Source organism: Ambystoma mexicanum, chromosome 7p (genome assembly GCF_040938575.1).
Source record: "Ambystoma mexicanum isolate Mex_15411 chromosome 7p, UKY_AmexF1_1, whole genome shotgun sequence".
Lineage (NCBI taxonomy): Eukaryota > Metazoa > Chordata > Amphibia > Caudata > Ambystomatidae > Ambystoma > Ambystoma mexicanum.
Genome location: NC_090939.1, coordinates 286,989,832 through 287,010,288, shown reverse-complemented (window position 1 = coordinate 287,010,288; position 20,457 = coordinate 286,989,832).

Here is a 20,457-nt window from a genome sequence, read left to right as displayed (position 1 = left end):
TATCTTTTTAAAATTATGCCCTGGTCAAAAAGGGGTGTGGCTTCCCACATCACATGGTGGAATAACTGGTTTATCGACTTCCCTCAGCTGGCTCTCACAGGCACTGCCCCTCCCAGTTTCTCCCAAGAGGAAGCCATTTTACGACCCCCCCAATATAACATTTGCCTGAGCCAAGGAAGGCACATTGTTCAGTTCCCTGCAGTCCCCAGCTGCCACTCCCCTTTCAATCAACAGGGCCACGTGATCTCCTTTTGGTGGGGCCAGCAGGATGCAGCTAGGCCTGGGAAGAGTTGTTGAGCCAGTTCAACTCCTTTCGGGGGTAGTTGTCAGGCAGAATTCAGCTAAATGTCACATTAGTTCCCAGTTTTCTACATTCAAATCCAACTTACATGCAGCTATTTTTTATATATACATTAAATAATTACTTCCTTCAAGTAATTTCAGAATATAGTTTTACATTGTATCCACCTCTTAGCAAGTCTTTCCTTGGCCTGGTTTCGGTTCATTTGTTCAGTTTTACCAAAGGTCTGGTGGTTTTAAAACGCCGGCTTTCTGATAGTGGTGAGTACCGGTATTGCATCCATTTTTGACAGTAAGAAAATGAATTCCCCACAGTTCTGGGTTGCTTTTGGCAATCAGCATTGCCATTCCCAATGGTTTCAGGCTACTGTGTGTGTAGCCCAATGGTGGTTTTAGGCGGTGCCTTCATGTGCTCACAACATAGGCAAAAATGGGTGGCAGCCTATTCTTCATGTTTTCCCTGTGCACTCTCTGGGGAGTTCTGGCCATCATGATGTTTTCCATGCCAGTACTGCACAGTTTTATGGTAGGGCTTGGATGCATGGGTAAAAACATCCCACAAGCCCCCCCCCTCTTGCGATGGCCATTCTGATCTTTCACTGATGGAACTCGCAAGATCTGGGATGTTCGCCTCATCTTCTTCCAATTCCGTAGATGGCAAAGTTCAGCATCTTTTCCTCCCTCCAGTCGATCAATCAGTTCTCCTTGCTGGTCCTGATGGGAGGATTGGGCGGTACCCCGGGCCCCTCGGACCTTCGCTCCCGGTACCCAGGTCGCCTTCCGTGGTCAGTCTCCATGGTTTCATCTCTCCTAGGATGATAAAGCAAAGCGGCAATGCACATTCCTAGACATTTTTCCACCACTATTAATGGTGTGGCGAACATATACATTTTATAAATCAGAAGATATGAACATATACATTTTCTTTTTTAAATTAGGAGACAAGAACATATATATATACAAGAATCACAGAATTTGATATGCTATATGTGGAATATTTTAGGGTTGGAACTGAATTACTCTGGAGCGGCCCCCTCTGGGATTCCAGTGGATTCCTCCAGTTGTTGCAGAGTGTGCCTGGGATTGCAACACTTCAGCTGATTAATATGGACCCACTTATCTTCCCCTTCCGCCAAATTACCTTTGGGGATGTGGATTTTGTAGGCAACAGGGGAGATCTTGTCTATAATTTCAAAGGGTCTGTTCCATGTAGGCAAAAATGTTCGCTGTTTGGCATGGCTCCTTTGGAAATTGTATAGATGGACCCGGTCTCCCACATCATATTCCTTCCTGGTGGTTTTCAAATCATAGTGTGTTTTCATACTCTCAGCGGATCTTTCTAGATTCCGCTGAGCATAGGCAAAAGCATGTTGGAGGTGTTTCCTTAAATTCTCCACATACTCATGAGTTGTGGAGGCATTTATCAGTGTCTGCTCTTGGGTCCTGTAGAGCAAATGCTGAGGAAGCACCATCTTGCGTCCGGTCATCAACTCAAATGGTGACATTTTAGTTGCAGATGAAGGGGTAGATCTGATGGCCATTAGGACCAGAGGTAGTCGGATATCCCAACTTGGCCCAGAATCTGCCACAACCTTTTTTAAGATGCTCACAATGGTTCGGTTGTATCTCTCCACTGCTTCAGAAGAAGCTGGCCTGTAAGCAATATGTAGCTTCCTTTTGACCACCAGTATCTCCCACATCTTTGTCATTACTTCACTGGTGAAGTGGCTACCCCTGTCTGACTCAATCCTTTGAGGTAGACCAAAACGGGAAAAGATGTGGTTAATCATCAGGGCAGCTGTTGTTTCTGCCTTGCAGTTTGGGGCCGGGAGACATTCCACCCACTTGGTAAACAAGCATGTAACGGTCAACATGTACTTGTTTCCTCTAGACGAGCGAATTACAGGGCCTACAAAGTCGATTTGCAAATCTGACCATGGCAGTGTCATCCCCCTCTTTTGGAGAGGCGCACCGTGTGTGAGGGATGATGGCTGAAATTGTGCACACACAAGACAACCCTTCAAATATTGGTTGAAGTCTTGCCCCATGTGTGGCCAGTATGCAACCTCTCTTAAGATTTCCAGTGTTGTGTGAAACGCCCTATGACCGGCGGTGGCCGCATCATGGGCGTGACTTAACATCAGGCTTTGGAATGAGGTAGGAACCACCCACTGATCATGGCCAGCTTGGGATTTCCTTACCAACAAACCGTCTTGGATTCGGAACATCTTTGGACATTTCATCAACACTCTAACGTCCTCCTTCCCAATGTAATCGGTATCCGTCAGGGGAAAGTTCTCAGGGTCCTCAATGTGTTGGTAAAACTTACCAATTATTGGATCCCCCTTCTGAGCTGTAATCAAATCAGCATCAGGGGTCTCCTTACTCCATTGTGCAGTTGAAAGATCATTGTGAGCATTTGTCTGGGACCTAGTGATAACAGTGACCTGGATTTCCCCCAATAGGGACTCTATTTCGATTAGATCCCCTTGGATGGCCCCGGTTGTGGTCAGCTGATCAGCTAAGTCATTTGCAGTTTTGTCTGGTTCCTCTACTTTGGAATGACCCTTGATCTTTTTCCAGTAGATGGTCATCCCATTCGATGTAACCAGATTATCAATATTTCGGATTAACTTCCCATGTTTCAGGGGTTTGTTATTAGCACATAACATGCCTCTGGTTTTCCAATTAACCAGGTGCTCCACGAACCCGTTCCGTACATAATCCGAGTCTGTGATTATGACCAGTTCGTGGAGTTGATGTTGGACAGCGGTGAGGATGGCCTGATGCACAGCCATCAACTCTGCCACCTGACTACTTCAGGGACCAATTTTGTACCCAGCGGAGGGTTCAGGAAACTCCTCCACCCATGCATTCCCTACGCCGGCCACCAGTTCTTTCTCCCCGTGGTTGTCAACATGGTAAGAGCATCCATCCATATAGACAATGGGCATTCCCTCAAACTTGTGCTCTTCAAAGACTTTGTGTGGGGAATTGAGGTATGCCTCCATGTTGTCCTTGATTTTTAGACTTTCGTCCTCGAGACAGTTTTCTCTGGCACAATCAAGCAAGTCAGCCAGACCTTGCGCGAGGGGACTCTTCTTGTTTTGGCCATATCTGACCTCCACAGGAAAGCCTTGCATTGACAGAATCCAGGAAGTAATTCGGGAATTACTCACATTTCCGACCCGGATTCTGTCACTTTGGAGGTATTGCAGAGGCTGGTGTGGAATCTCCACTATGATGTGTTCCCCCTGGATAAACGGGCGGTAATTCTTCAATGCCCACACCGTTGCCAGGAGTGCCTTCTCACAATCATTGAATTTTTCCTCCACAGAGGATAAAGTTTTGCTCGCATAGGAGATTACTTTATTGACCTTGTCATGCTTTTGGTATAATACTGCTGTCAAGCACATATTAGAGAACCCTGTCTCCAGGAAGAACTCCTTGTTTCTGACAGGGTAAGCTAGGCAAGGTGCTTGTGAGAGGCTTCTCTTGAGTTGTCTTACTGCCTCGGATTGTTCTGGACCCCATTCCCACTTGACCCCCCCTTCAGGAGATGAATCAGGGGTCTAGTGATCTCTGCGTAGCCTTCAATGAACTTTCTGCTGTAATTAGTCAGTCCAAGGAGGCTCCTTAGTTCCCGCAGAGTTGTGGGATCCTTCAGTTTCTGAAGTGCTTCCACTTTCTTTTCTTGGGGACAGAGACCCTGAGGAGTAATCTCATGCCCCAAGAAATTAACACGGGTTCTACACCACTGTGCTTTCTGGAAGGAAAGTTTTGCTCCGGCGGCCCTCAACTGTGTCAGAACATAACGGATCTCCGCTATGTGTTCTTCCACAGATGAACTTTTGATGAGGACATCATCTACATAAGCCAGGTTACCCCTCGCACCCAGGTCGGGCATGGCCTTATGTAGGAAAATGTTGAATTCATTGCCGGAGATGAGGTATCCGAAGGGAGTCCGGGTCCATGTGTACTGCTGGCCCCCAAAGGTAAAAGCCAGTTTGTATTGGTCCTCCCTACTGACAGGCACGGTCCAGTATCCATTGGTCAGGTCTATTGCAGTGAATACCTGTGACCCCTGGATCTGGGCCAGCCCTTGGTCAATGTAGGGCAGAGGCCATCGGGACGTATGGACCCGTTTGTTGAGCTCCCTAAGGTCGGCGCAGAGTCTCCACTGGCCGTTTGGCTTCAATATTCCCAGCACCGGATTATTGAAGGTGCTGTGGACTGGACGAATTATCCCCCGGGACTCAAGGTTCTTAATTATTTCAGTAAGGGACTCCATTGATGCGAGAGGCAAGCGATATTGCTTCACAAACACTGCAGTCATTCCAGGGTCCCTGGGAATTGTTGTTGTGTGGATGTCAGTGCGACCACAGTCATATGAGTCTACCACAAAGAGATCTTGGAAATCCAAGAAAACCTGTTTCAACTTTTGCTTCTGTTCCAGAGTCACGCAGGCATCAGCTAGGTTGACTCTCTCTTCCACCATCTGCCTGAAGCCTGGAAAGACTTCTGGTTTGGCTATCTCAGTGGCCTCCTCCAGCTGGGTGGAGAAGTCCCTGGTCAGAGTGCTGATTTGGACCAGAGGCTTCAGGTGGGAAAGGCAACCCTCATGGAACTGGAAAATCACCTCATCCCTCCTGAAGTCACAAGTCACATCTTCCTTACCATAAGGGCAAGAAGTGTACACCAGGAAGTTCCCCCCATGCCGGGTGAAAATCCTGTCTGGTGTTGTATTGTCCTCACTGTCACTGTCAAAACAGTCCTTGGGGATTGGTCATAACAGTTCATTTCCTAAATCAATGGAGAAATGTCGGTCATCAACCGCCATTCCAATGATAGTGCCTGCAGCTAGAGCAATACTCTGTAAGTCACTGTTATCCACCTCTATTGGAATGGTGTCATGTTCTATGTTGACTAATGGTGTTGGGTTTACCCCAACCCTTGCTGTTGGAGAGAAGCATTTAGATGTATATAAGCATCAGGGTTTTTCAATTTTGTCCTTTTTTAACTTTCACTTCCAGGGAGAATTGTCGGGTCCTTTCTGGGATGGTGACTTCCTCTTTAAGCTGAATTTCAACTGCATAAGGTAGCAATTGAGCTGACCTAAATGCTTTTTCTGGATCATCAAAGCCCATGGGATTATCCGCTAACCAGGACCAAGCTTTGAAGTTTATTAGGTCCAAACTAATGGCAAAGTGATTGAGAATGTCACTGCCTAAGTAAAAGGCGACAGTGACGTCTCGCACGACCCAACAATTATGGACTATGCTCTTGTTGCCAATGGAGATTTTGAGCATACACCTGCTTGGCAGGAGATGTTTTGAATTGGGTGCTTCCAGGTCCATTTCCCATTTGTCTATCAGTTTGAATGTGGGAATGGCTGGATCTTGTGGGAGTTGGCGAAACATGGCTTCGCTGATGAAGCTCTTACCGTTGTTCACACACACTCGGGCGAGAACAGAGTCCTTCCCATCATTTAACTGAACAGGGATGAACAACTGATCTCCAATTTGCTGAATATCAGCCAGGCTCTGAGCTGATTTCACATCTTTCTGAACTATTGGGGTGGGAATGTTCGGTTGTGGATTGGTAAAGAATTTCAGAGTATTTCCTTCCAGTGTGGAATACCACCTTAAACTGGAAGGAAGGTTGATTTTCAGAAATAGAGAGGACCCCCCATCACCAGTCTGTTGTCCTACTGCTATTACTGTCACATCTGGAATCTGGCTATTCTGGAAGTGAAATTCTACTTGGTCAGCTTTTTGTTCACCATGTGGGAGGTGAAGTTTAAACTAACATGGTTGACACTCTGTTTTAATTTTATTGGTCGGCTAGTCTGGGTCCAGAGGACCTTGTTTACGCAATCTATTAGGGGTGACAACCTTCTCAGGAGGTCATTCCCTAGTAAACAAGGGGTGCCCTCTGGAGTCACTACTATGACCGGGTGTTTCACCTTGTGTCGCCCAATTTTGATGTCTAAATCTGCAGTCCCCTCGACAGGAATTTCCTTCCCATCAAAGTTCTGCAGTTGTCCAGGAAGAGAGGTGAGAGGAATACGGTAATTCTCCCCCCTTCCTGCATTTAGTTCATCAAAGGCCCTTTTGGACAGAAGGGTAGCTTGGGATCCAGTGTCCAGCAGTGCCAAAATGGTACCCTGCCCCTGTACTTTTACCGGGGCATAGTATCTTCCCTCCTTCTCCTCAAGGGGGCACAGATAATGCACATTTTTGGACAACTGGTGGGCTAACTTTCTTGTTTTGGACATGGCGAGAGAAGAGATTTGGGCAGAATTCTGTGGAGAGCCTGGGGAATCTGAAAGAAAAAGTTGGCAACTGGAAATGGTTTCGGGTTCTGGGCTGCCCCCCCCTTTTTGGAGGCAGTCATCAGGATGGGTTTGACCCATGGGATTTTGGTATTGTTGGTTCTGGGATGAGATGATGGGCGGTGGTAGCTCAGTCTCCACATCTCCCCAGTCTGAATTGGCATCCCTTGGGACCCATTTTTCCTTGGGAGGAGTTCCCCCATCTCTGAAGGAGAAGATCCTTTCCCCAGGATCCTCTTGGGATCCCTCTCCCTCAAATTGGAAGACCTGTACCTCCTCCACAAAGTGGGTCTGTTTGGGTCCTTTGTTTCTCCTACCCCCCCTCTCTGCTCCTTGGGTGGCAGACTTTCAGGGGTAGGAGATTTTGTTTCCAGTTCCTGGTTTTCCAGGGGCTGTTTACAAGTTGGGAAGGAAGCTTCCTCCAAGGCTTTACACCCCTTTCCCCTTGTGCCTCCTCCCTGGGAACCGGTGGGTTATGGGGGTGCTGCCCCCGTCATTGTTCTGGAGCACCAGGCCCAGAGTTTGGGGCATTCTGCGGTGGCATGCTCATCTGAGCGTTCTGTTGAGCCCTCAGTATGTGACCCAGATCCCGTGCCATATTTTGGACCTGGCGCTCAAGTTGTGAAACCCGCTCAGGCTGATACGGGGCTCTATTTTCTCCCCTGGGCTGATCCCGGGAAGGGTAGCTATCCCTTCTCTGGTAGTACCCCTGGTTGGGAAGATTTTGGTACCCCTCCACCCTTGGCCTCCCCTCTCCCGGATTAGGTTGTCTGGGCTCAGGGAATTGGGGAAAGAAGGATGGATGATTTTGGGGCTGGAAATTGGGTGGATACCTGGGAAAAAAGTTCTGCCCAGGATTTGGTGAATTTCTGCCCTCCTGGGGGACGTTAGGAGGGAATTTCCCTGGGTCAGGTGCTTGGCTGGATCCCCCCCCTTGGGCTGGAGGAGTCCACACATAACCCAGGATGGGTCGGTTTCCCTTGTAGCAGGGACTTACATAATCAGGGGAGCGAGGGACCCCATTTGTGGGACTACCTCCTCGACTCCCTGTCTGTGACTGGCCCGAGGGCCTTCTGGGCTGTGAATTATTTGGTGCAGGCAGGTTTTTAGGCCCCCCCATCTCCAAATCTAAAACGGGGGCAACCTTTACCTCCGCCACCTTGGCAGCAGCAGGGGTGCTGTTGGTTTTGGGGTTTTTCTGCGCATTATTTTTATTTTCTATGGGCTTCTGCACCTCATAGATCCGGGTAGCCTGTTCAATGACCCAGTCTAGTGACCTCTTCTCGTGAAATTCTCTCACTAGCTGGGTCATGATGTATTTGGGCAAAGCATGGAAAAAAGTATTAACAAACTATTTGCTGTCTGTGCGCACCCTTCTGGTGGTCTGCGCAAAAGCATGCTTTAATTCTTGCACAAACTCTTGTGGGGCCTGATCCTCCCCACATTGCAAATTGTAGGCTGCCTTTGCAGCCTCTTGAGGATTTCTGTGCATAGAAAAATGTTTCAAGATGGCCACCCTGTATGTGGACCACCTTGAATGGTTTTGATCCTCCAGCCCCGCAAAGAAACTGGAGTATTCTGGTGAGAAGGTCCACTTTACATATTGAATACAGCTTTGGCTGTCCTTCAAATGGAAAGTCTCCATCATTTGCTCATAGAGCTCCAAGTGTTCCCAAACAGAATACTTGGCGTTCTTATGATAAGGCGTGATGACACTCCTTATTGCCTTTATTTGTTTCAATGGGTCCTTAAGCAAGGCCCTTTTTGCCTTATTGGCCTTTTTGGTTCGGGTAACCCTGGTCCATTCATCCTCCGACTCAGAAGCGCTGCTCCCAGAGGTGCCCGTCTGATCTTCCAGGTTTTCCCGGATTCTGCGAGCCTGGGAATGGCTGGCAGAATGTGGGGACCTGGTCTCCTGTGTCCTGTGACGCTCAGAGGAGTCTTCAGATCCCTCCTTGCTACCAGGATTTGATGGGTATCCCCCCCACTGACCTAACTGGGCAGAGGTTTTCAGGATGCCCTTAGTGGGCCTATTCTCCTGGGGTTCCCCACTAAATTGCACTGTGCTTGGGTGCGCATACCCGGATGCCCGCCCCTCCATTCCTGGGTGGTACTGGCCTATGAGCCCCATACTTTTAGCTGGATAGTAATCTGCCATCCCTGTGGCCCCGTGCTCATGTGTGCCAGGGAACATGGGGGTGGCAGAGTCCAGGGACTGGTAGAGCTGAAGGCCTCTGGCACTAGGGCTCCTGAGGTTATGCTCAGGAGTTTCTCTTTCCCAGCGAACCTCATCTCTATCCGCCCCTGCTCCCTGTTGCAATGCAAAAGCCTGCACTTTCAGTTCCTCAGTTAAGGCCTTACTAGACTCTATCAGTTTCTCCTGCATCGCTACCTGTTGCTGGAGCCTATCATTGTGCTGGCAGAGAGCCTCATTCTCTCTCTGTGCCTCCTGATTGGTCCTGGAGTACTGGGCCAGTCTCCTTGCTGCAGGAGTGTTACCTCCTGAGCTGTGTCCCTATTGGCCTGCTCCTTTCTTGCCAGAGCATCCTCCACCCTCCTGGTGTGCTCTAACAAGTTCTGGTGTTCTTTTTGGAGGTCGCCCAGTCCCTGGAAGGCCAGGTGATTTTCTTCCATTTTCCTTTTTAAGTGGCAGACTTCCTGGCCTAAGGTATCCCTTTCCTGACTAAGAGCCTGCATCTGTGCCGCCAGGTCGTCCCTTTGCCTTTGGAAGGCACCAGCTTTCTGGCGCTCCTGATCAAACTCTGCCTGGGTATCCAGGTCTTTCAGAATCAATTTATTGCTTTCCTCTTTCTCTGTGTCTAATCGAATTTGCAGGGTGGCTACCTGCTCTGTGCATGCCCTGTTGAAGTCCAGTTGTTGCTCCAGCTTTTTCTGGCTCTGCAGTAGGGAGTCCAAACCTTCTTGGTACTCCTTCTGCAAGGCCAGAAATCTGGTATCCTGGTCAGCCTTTTCCTGTTGCAGCGTATCCATATCCTCCTTTATTTTAGTGATGTACTGTCTGCTGTCATTTTCTGACTCCTGGCTCCTGGGGAGCCACTGCTCAGAAGAGTCCAGGTCAGATTCGGCCTTTTCTAACGCCATCTGTTGCCTATTTGCCAGATCTTGGCCTTCAGCACATTTGTCCTGCATGGCTCCCATATATAGATACAAATATGCCGCTATCCCAACCATCTTGTCGTGTTCATCTTTAGCTTTAGGAGTCATGTATAGTTCACTCAGGGCCACATGTAAGGGACCCTGATCTCTCCAGTTATCTAACCCAGTTGCAGTGACCTGTTGCGTGATTGCCTGCAACCACGCATCCTGGCCCTGCTCAATCCATTCACCTCTCACAAATAGCTTATGTAAGAAGTGCTCTCTGGCTATTTTGATGTCTACCAGTGTCGTCATTCTGGAATTTGAGTTCCTTCCTGATTTACAGAAGTTTGTATTTTATTTTGCAAAACAGACCGTCTCCTTAGAGTGTTCCTTTGAGGGGTGCTTTCACAGTGTAAAACAGCGTGGTGATCTAACCGGATATGTGTATCCGGTCAGTTGGCACACTGTATTAAGCTGCACAAATGGTAAATCTAACCCAGAATATCCCGGCTCCGAGCCCCCACTTTGTAAGCGATATTCAATCAACACTACAGCTAAATCAATGCCTAGTCTGGGATGCTGAGGAAAACCCTTATTGATGTATTTTTATGTCCAGTTCAGTACTCTGGATGACAACCCTTGTATAACACCCCCTCTTAGAATCCCCCTGACCCCACTGAGCCAAGAAGTAGGTTTGTTTTGCAAATTAAAAGGTTTATTTGAAAAATTAACAAGATATATATATATCACACTTTTATAAGAAATTAATAATTGATATCACACTTATAAATATAATGTTGATCAACAATGGGTAACCTAACACTAGCACCCTTCTTTACAGTCAATAAGGAGTGGGTATAGGATGGATAAGGTAGCAAAAATACTTTTATGGTTTCAAGGGAAAAGCAATGAGGAATAAAATGCAGTACAGAAATACTTGATATGATTTTAGCAAAAGATAAGATAATCACTTTTTCTCTGGCAATTCACCCCCCCCCCTATGCAATGTAAGAAATGGAAGGAGATGGAAAGAGGAGCACACAGTTCTCAGGAATGCAATCAAATACAATATGAAATTCAGTTCCCCCCCAGCAATCTTAGAGGAAACAGGTAGAAGTTTGAAACACAGGCCCAAAATGCTTTGAATGTGATGACAATGAAGTGAGAAATGTGCTAAAAATGCTTTTAATTCCCTCTAGAGGTTCAGGGTGGGTGATATCTAGTTTATATTAGTTCAAGCTCACTTTAGCAATGCCCTATTCTAGGAGGCAGTTCTAATAGGCTAAAATAGTTTGGATTAGATTATTTTAAACTAAGAGATTAGTCTGGCACAGTCCTAGAGTACTCACACTATCTTTTTGAAATAAGCCGACCAAAGGTCTGGTCAGGTTGGACGGGACTTCCGGCAGGTGGTTCTGAACAGCGGTCTGGTCTCTGGTTCTGCTCTCAGCACTGCACAGTTCTGGTCTCTCTCTGGATCTCTGGTCTCTCTGGATCTCTGGTCTCTCTGGATCTCTGGTCTCTGGAGGTTGATGGATTTGAAGTCTGGAGTCTCCCGGCAAAGCGTCCCGCAAGAAAGTGGAAAGTGAATCCCCTACCTGGGTTTCAGTGGCCCTTTTTATGTGTTTTGAAAATGGGTGTGTGCCTGGGCCTAGCTAAGCCTGCCCCTCTCACTTATCACTGGCCTAGCTTTCCTCTCTCCCTTGATTGGGGGGAAGAAATGGAGTGTCAGAGTGATGCTGTAGGTTTTATGGTCAGAGGAACCTCCCCTTGTCAGATTGCAAACAAATCTATTTCTGATCCAAATACATATTTATCTATGTACCATTTTTCTCATATTATAGGTCCAGTTAACATATTTTCTGTAGCACCAAACCATCCGATCCCTCTCTTTGTACGATGTCGTGTCCACTGATGACAGAATTCTCCCCTTTTCATCCAGATAACGACCTCTAAACCTTTCCAGATTTTACACAAATGTACACCAGGGATATGGGTTTCAGATGATAAAGCGTCAGATTTTTAACATGCAGACATTTGGAGTAACAACCTTTTTTCCGCTACTATCCCCAGGAACATACCACAGGGTCCTAACACCTCTTAAAATGTGCACCGAAAAATCACAAGAATAATGGTATTATTTATATAATTTTGACCAGTCCGCACTATGAGTTATCTATCTTTTTAAAATTATGCCCTGGTCAAAAAGGGGTGTGGCTTCCCACATTACATGGTGGAATAACTGCTTTATCCACTTCCCCCAAGCTCAGCTGGCTCTCACAGGCACTGCCCCTCCCAGTTTCTCCCAAGAGGAAGCCATTTTACGACCCCCCAATATAACATTTGCCTGAGCCAAGGAAGGCACATTGTTCAGTTCCCTGCAGTCCCCAGCTGCCACTCCCCTTTCAATCAACAGGGCCACGTGATCTCCTTTTGGTGGGGCCAGCAGGATGCAGCCAGGCCTGGGAAGAGTTGTTGAGCCAGTTCAACTCCTGTCGGGGGTAGTTGTCAGGCAGAATTCAGCTAAATGTCACTTTAGTTCCCAGTTTTCTACATTCAAATCCAACTTACATGCAGCTATTTTTTATATATACATTAAATAATTACTTCCTTCAAGTCATTTCAGAATATAGTTTTACATTGTATCCACCTCTTAGCAAGTCTTTCCTTGGCCTGGTTTCGGTTCATTTGTTCAGTTTTACCAAAGGTCTGGTGGTTTTAAAACGCCGGCTTTCTGATAGTGGTGAGTACCGGTATTGCATCCATTTTTGACATTAAGAAAATGAATTCCCTACAGTTCTGGGTTGCTTTTGGCAATCAGCATTGCCATTCCCAATGGTTTCAGGCTACTGTGTGTGTAGCCCAATGGTGGTTTTAGGCGGTGCCCTCCTGTGCTCACAACATAGGCAAAAATGGGTGGCAGCCTATTCTTCATGTTTTCCCTGTGCACTCTCTGGGGAGTTCTGGCCATCATGATGTTTTCCATGCCAGTACTGCACAGTTTTATGGTAAGGCTTGGATGCATGGGTAAAAACATCCCACAAGCCCAACCGACATAACTACGCCCACCTCCTGTATCCCACCTTAGGAACTCCATACACAGTACACACAAATGCCAGGCGAGTAGAGAAGAACAGGGAACCGCACTGATTACTGAGAAATCTCCACCAGTCCTGTACAACAGTCTGAGTAGGAGCACAGCTGTCCTAGCTATCAGGCCAGGCTGTTTTTTTTACAGTGATATATTATCAAGGAGGGGTGGGAGGCATACAATATTCTTGATACCTGTATGTTTCCAAGTAGGTTTTGATCCATCTTTTCATCAAAACATTGCTTCATGCCCTATTCCAGCCGATGGGCTGGACACCCAATTAACATCTCGACCAATAATTACCTACATACAGATGGTCACCACAGATTCCAAATTCATATCCTTTTAGAATATCTCTACGGTTATTCATAAAGAATGAAAGCAACATATATGCATTCAAGGTACAGCCTTGTGAAATATGGTGGCTGGTCTAGATATCAAACAGTTTTAGATTGCAAGATTGTGGAACTTATAGTCTTACTCTGAGCCAATTTAATATCCTTACGTACACACGGACTAATCTGCACAGAAACATGGCCATATCTCATTAGAAATAGAATAACATTGATTCAAAGGCACAAGGTCAGCACAATCAGTATATTGTCACTATTCTTAGGTTTTTACAATGTATTGAGGCAATATACCCCGAGGTGGCAGGCCAACCATGTAGGTAATGGCCACCACCCAAGTTAAGGGCCCAAGCACAGCAAGGGTCCCTTAACAAGGGTGGCGCGTCATAACCTACAGGGTCGTTTCGCCACTTAGGAGCATATCACCATTAGCATTTTGTAGATCCCTACATGGATGCTAATGTTTTTTTTAAAAAAACAAACGTATGAAAACGTACCTTCATCCAACGGCCGCACAGTGCTGTCAGCCAGGAAGTCCATTTCAAATTTTAATGACCTCATCAACATTGAAGAGGGACTGCTTGGCTGACAGCACTCCCCGGCATCGGAATAAAGGTACATTTTTTTGTTCGGTCTGAAATTAAAAAAACAACCATTAGCACCTGTGTAGGCAGCTCCACGGGTGCTAAGGTGAAGGGGGGTGCGGTGAGGGGACGACAAGCACCCGACACCAATGAAACTGGCCAGAATGCAGGCTTTCCTTAGCGAATGTACAAAGTACAGAGCTGAGAGGTCCTCTTTTTTTATACGGGGGCTGTGTGGAGAAGGACCAAAATATACAACAGTGTATCAAGGGAATTCCACAGTACAGCTACGCTTCCTTCACAAGTACCAGGTGTGAAAGTCCACACAACCAATGAGAGTGCTCGGAAACGTGGGATGTATTCGCTAAGGAAACACCGAATTTAGACTGTCATTTGTAAATTAGACAGACCTATATTTTACAAAAAAAAACATATTTTAATATTCATATATCCATTGTATACAATATTAATCACATAAACATAAAAAAAGTCCTAAAAATGCATCATGCAGCATTCCCATCAGACATCACTTGTTTAGTAAAGCGAAAAAAACGAAAAAACACAACGAATGTCACAGGTAAATCTTGACATTTATAGCCATTATGTGAGGTTAATAAGGGAACGTGAGGTACATGGTCATTCAAAAAAACCCTCATTGATGTTTCTCCTTAAGTTGGTCGACACATATTAGTGTTTCTAGGTCTCAGAAAACTAAACCATATGTGTGGTGTCACGTGTCCTGACGGACGGAGTCACATGACACAGTGCGCGGGTAATAGAAATAAAGGTATCACCGGAACTGGCGGGGTTGCGCCAGTCCGGGTTTAAGCAGCCAAGCGAGTGGTCGTGTCCTTTGTTCTGCGCCGCCCCTGCGCATCACATACCAGCGTAAGCCTCTGCCCGAGGCCCTACCTCTGCCTCCCACAGCCGCCCATGTCCCGGCGGATGTAGACATCACACTGGCGACAAGGCGGTAAGTGGTTTGCGAGCCCCGACATCAAAGGGAGCTATCGCATCCACGGACCCGCGTCCTAGAAGAATCACGAGGCCGGTAAGCACTGACGCCGGCCCCGCCCGTTTTCATCAGCATCCACCCGCATCAGCTGCGCACAGAGCAGCGTTCCAAAGCTCCGGCAGCTGAGACAAGCTATCAGCAGCACCCACGCCACATGTGAGTTGCAAAGCCCACACATCATACACGGCCCGCCCTGCCAACAACACCCCACGTGGGATCACGCGCCCTTGCAAACACAGGGCCCTACAGCAGCAATAAGGCCAACAGCAACACAGCCTCCAAAGACACTGCGCGGCATAACACAGGGCCCAACAGCAGCAATAGGGCAAACAGCAGCACAGCGCTGCAACACTGCGCAGCATAACATGTCAGACCCGACCTCTAGCCCAACAGGGGCCGGCACTTGGTCTTCGTCAAGGAGGAGCCTCACTGACGAGCGCACTGACCCCGCGCTAACAACTTTCATGCTGCCATTCGACCCTTTCACCAATGGAGCGGCCATCAGGTGGGAAATATGGTTACAGCAGTTTGAGATGCACCTAGATGCAAGAGATATCACCGTACCCAAAAAGATGCGCACCTTTCTCCTACTCAATGTAGGATCTGCTGCCCTGCGCTTATTCAACGCCACGCCAAACCGCGGAAGCAACGCCAACTACGCCGCAGCAAAAGCCGCGCTCACCAACATGTTCAAACCGGACCTCAACCCGGACTACGAGCGCTTCCATTTCTGCATGGCGAGACAACGAGAGAAAGAGACAGTGGACAAATTTCACGCTCGCCTTCGCGAAATGGCCGTAGGCTGTGAATTCCCCGACGAGGAGTTTGCCATCCGCCTCCAAATTATCAATGGAATTTCCTCTGAGAAACTGAGGAGGGCGATACTCTCAGAGAAAAATGTACGATTATGCCGCATCCTCGAGATGGCGCGACTCCGCGAACAAACAGAAGACCAGGTGGCAGTAATGGAAGCAGCCATCCAGAGACTACCGCTGGACAACCCCGGACCCGCGGAAGACGTGGCAGCCATCTCCCGACAACAAAGCACTCGCCCAAAACAGAACCAGAGACCTCACCCATCACAAGGACGAGATCAAACCTGCAAATGGTGTGGAGGCCCATGGCACAAAGGCGAATCCTGCCCGGCGTGGGGATCCACGTGCAGGAAATGTAACCGTTTGAATCACTATGCCGCAGTCTGCCTGAACCCGCCGAACAGGAGTGACAAGGACCCAGACCCGCGGCCAACACAAGAACCGCGAAGGAGATTCGCGCCCAGAGGATCCCGCCAACAAACGCGGAAAGGAAAAGCCAGAGCAGTCGATGAATCACAAAGATCCCCAGCCACGAGCGACAGCGACGAAAGTGACAGCGACTCCTCTCCCGAAAGGCAAGGCAAACAGAGGAAGAAAAAAGGGAAAAAGCGAGTACACCGAGTACACCTAATATCGGCAGTTGACCCACGCAAATCACGCCGGAAGAGGAGACCATCATGCACGGTCCTCTCCAACGGAGACCCACTGAAAGTAATCATTGACACTGGCGCAACAGTAAACGTCATGCCCGTGACAGCGTTCAACAGACTCAACCCAAGACCAGAACTCCTCAAGAGGAAAGTCAGGCTATACACCTATGGATCCAAGAAACCCCTGCCAGTGCAAGGGTCGTTTAAATCGGATTTTGCTCACAATAACGCCAACTGCCGTGCACGAATATACGTGGTAAATGCTGGTTGCGAGACCCTCCTGAGCTGCAAAACGGCCGAAAAGTTGAAGCTGATACACTTCGCATTCAGTGTGCAACACGATGAACTACACAACCTCTTAGGACGACTTAAGAAGCTGTTCCAGGGCATCAGACGCCTCAAAGGGAGAACCATCAAGCTCCACATAGACCCCACTATCGAACCTAAGGCAGTACGACATAGACGAATCCCATTCCACCTGAGGGACGCCGTAGAAAAGGAACTACTCAAGCTCGAAAACGCAGGGATCATCGAGAGGACGTCAGGACCAACCCCGTGGGTTTCACCGATGGTAGTAGCCCAGAAACCGAAACAACCAGGCGCGGTAAGAATATGCATCGACATGAGGCTCCCCAACATAGCCATCGGCCGTGAACGCCACGTCACTACCACCATTGACAAACTCATCGTAGACCTCACGGGAGCGACGATTTTCAGCAAACTCGACCTCCGGTCTGGCTATCACCAGCTGAAACTATCCAAAGAATCCAGATACATTACAACATTTTCGTCCCACCTTGGCCTGATGAGGTACAAGAGACTCAACTTTGGGATATCGTCTGCTGCGGAAGTATTCCAGCACGAAATCCGCAAAGTCATCACAGGGCTCGAAGGGACCACCAACATCAGCGACGATATCCTAGTATACGCATCGAACAAGGACGAACACCATCGACGCTTAGCAGCGGTTCTAAAGAGGCTCGAAGACGCAGGCCTGACCCTCAATGCAGAAAAATGCAAGTTCAACAAAAAGGAACTATGTTTTTTCGGATACATATTCAGCGCAGCAGGTGTGTCCCCTGACCCTTCCAAGGTACAGGACATAAAAGAATTTGAACCACCACAATCCGCCTCTGAAGTGAGAAGTTTCATGGGGATGGCCACCTACTGTTCACGGTTCATTCCCGATCTCGCAAGCATTGCGAGCCCACTCAGGGAACTAACCAAGAAGGACCAAAAGTGGGAGTGGACGGAGGCACACCAACATGCATTCCAACTAATCAAAGACACCCTGTCCGCTTCCACCACCATGGCATTTTTTAACATAGACCGACAGACCGAGCTTCTTGTCGACGCCAGCCCGATTGGCCTGGGAGCAGTGCTGACCCAAACAGACAGAGATGGCAGAGTATTCCCAATCGCATTTGCCAGCAGAGCTCTCACAAAACCCGAACAGAACTACGCGCACATCGAAAAGGAAGCCCTGGCCATTCTGTGGGGGTGTCGCCATTTCAAGGTATACCTGTTAGGAAAACAAGCAAAAGTCTTCTCCGACCATAAGCCCCTAGTCCCGATATTCTGGGGCTCCGCCCCGCATCCTCCAGCCCGCATAGAAAAGTGTATGCTGCAACTGCAACCATATAACATCGAGGTAGAATATCGCCCAGGATCGGACAACCCGGCAGATTACCTGTCCCGCCATCCGTGGCCGGCCACAGACAAAGAGCAACACCATGCGACAGAAACAGACGAGCACGTCTGTCATGTGGTAGCTTGTGCCCGACCGCCAGCCCTGACACTGCAGGAAGTAGTGCAGGAAACAGAAGAAGACACCGTCCTGCAACACACGACCGCTGCCATCCAATCCGGAAATTGGAAAAACTACCTCATGTCAATGACTCACCGAACAGCCACAGCCCAAGCCAAACTCAGAGCCCTGTTCGGCATCAGACACGAACTCTCAGTAGCCCCAGAAGGAGTAATATTGAAAGGACATCGAATCATACTGCCCGAATCCCTCGAAGAGAGAGCGCTCAAGCTGGCCCACAGTGGACATCAAGGGATCGTCAAGTCAACAGCCTACCTAAAATCCCGAATGTGGATGCCAAACATGCACCAGAGGATAACCGAGCTCGTAGAGTCCTGCGCAGCTTGCCAAGCGTCACGGAGACCAGCAAACCCAGAACCAATCAGCAGCGCCCCACGAAGCTGAAAACGGTGGGACGCCGTCAGCATGGACCACTGCACCATCGCAGGGAAAGGGTACCTGCTAGTAGTAATTGATGAATTTAGCAGATACCCCGAAGTGGAACATGTAGCCTCGACCAACGCCGAAACCACCATCCTCACACTGGAGAAAATGTTCGCCACACATGGCATCCCGAGGAAAGTAAAAAGTGACAACGGGCCATCGTTCACCAGTCAAGAGCTGTGTGAGTTCTTCAAAGAAGTAAACGTCAAGCATCAACGAATTACCGCAAGATGCCCTCAAGCAAATGGTGACGCTGAACGCTTCATGGGGTCACTGAACAAAGTCATCAGGATTGCCAAAGAACAAGGACACCCCTGGTTGAAGACGGTGTATCGGTTTCTGAGAACACACCGGCAAACCCCACACTCAGCCACTGGGGTCAGCCCGGCCGCCCTCATGTTTGGAGTACCCATACAGGCGGAACTACCGGTGCACCCCAACTGGACAGCGCCAGATCCGGACATCCTCGAAATGGATGCAAAGCGGGAAAGACACAATGAGCGAGAAAGCATCGCCAGACGGGCCTACCACAGAGAACTGAACCCAGGTGACACAGTCCTCGTCAGAAACCGGGCACCGCCGAAGAAAATGTCCCTCAACTTCGAAGTTCGCCCATGGACCGTCAAGACCACCAACCATAGCATGGTCACCGCAACCCGAGGAGAAGAAACCGTAACCAGGAACGTATCCCACTTCAGGAAAGTGCCCCAAGAAATGTGGGAAGAGTACCCGTCACCCCAGAGAGGAGAAGTGACACGCACACCCCAAAGACCCACACCACAGCGGAGCACAGAGGCGCCGCAAGAAGAAGAGATTGAAGCGGAGGCCGCCACCGAAGATCCACCCCGGGAAAGAAACACCCGATACAGTCTGAGAGAAAAACCCAAGCCGTCATCCCGCCTCCAGGGATATGTTGTGGACGGAATACATCGTCAAAGACTGAAGCAGAGACACCTGCCTGTTCAGAAGTAAGACTTAGTATGAGTGTTGCTGTTAACCACAGTGAATTTACCTCCAAGTTGAGGAGGAATGTGGTGTCACGTGTCCTGACGGACGGAGTCACGTGACACAGTGCGCGGGTAATAGAAATAAAGGTATCACCGGAACTGGCGGGGTTACGCCAGTCCGGGTTTAAGCAGCCAAGCGAGTGGTCGTGTCCTTTGTTCTGCGCCGCCCCCGCGCATCGCATACCAGCGTAAGCCTCTGCCCGAGGCCCTACCTCTGCCTCCCACAGCCGCCCATGTCCCGGCGGATGTAGACATCACACTATGGTAGAGTAAAACAGATTCTCGTAGTATGTTGAGCCCGTCTTCAGGACGCTATGTACAGGCACATGCTGGTCATGAAACAGCCCCGTTTGTGGTAATCACTCTGCAATTTCTAAAATCAAACATAAAACAACAATATTTGTAATAGGCTAAAATTAAACCTTTGTGATCTAAACTCGGAGTGGAGGACGAATTCACTAACCTTACATTTCTTTTATAGGCTTGTGAGGAATGGTTTGGTTCATATCAATGGTTGCAACTAGTCATTGCATGGCAGCATCTGCCATCTGAAACAAGAAAGTAAAATAAATATAGTAATTAGAATTTTTTCTTGTTTCAACTATTTATTTTCAATTCTAGTGTGCAGGTTTTTAAATTTTACTACAGACCGTGACACGTATAACACGTGTTCATAATTTTGAATATATAGTCAGACCCTGTGTTTAAACTCTACCAGGACATACCGCAGACCAGTAATCCAGACAATTAATCCATTTCATATGGATGTATTCGTCATTAAATGACCTAACACAGCAGACAGCCAATGTTTCTGTGTTCGTTATTTACCTGGGGATTGGTCGTCAACCTTTCAGGTATCTTCTATTTGTTTTCAGAGCGTGTGTGATAAAACTACTTTCGCGCTGATTATGGACTTGTATTTGCTGCTACAGTGAACCCCTCCTGTTCACCAGCTGCAGTC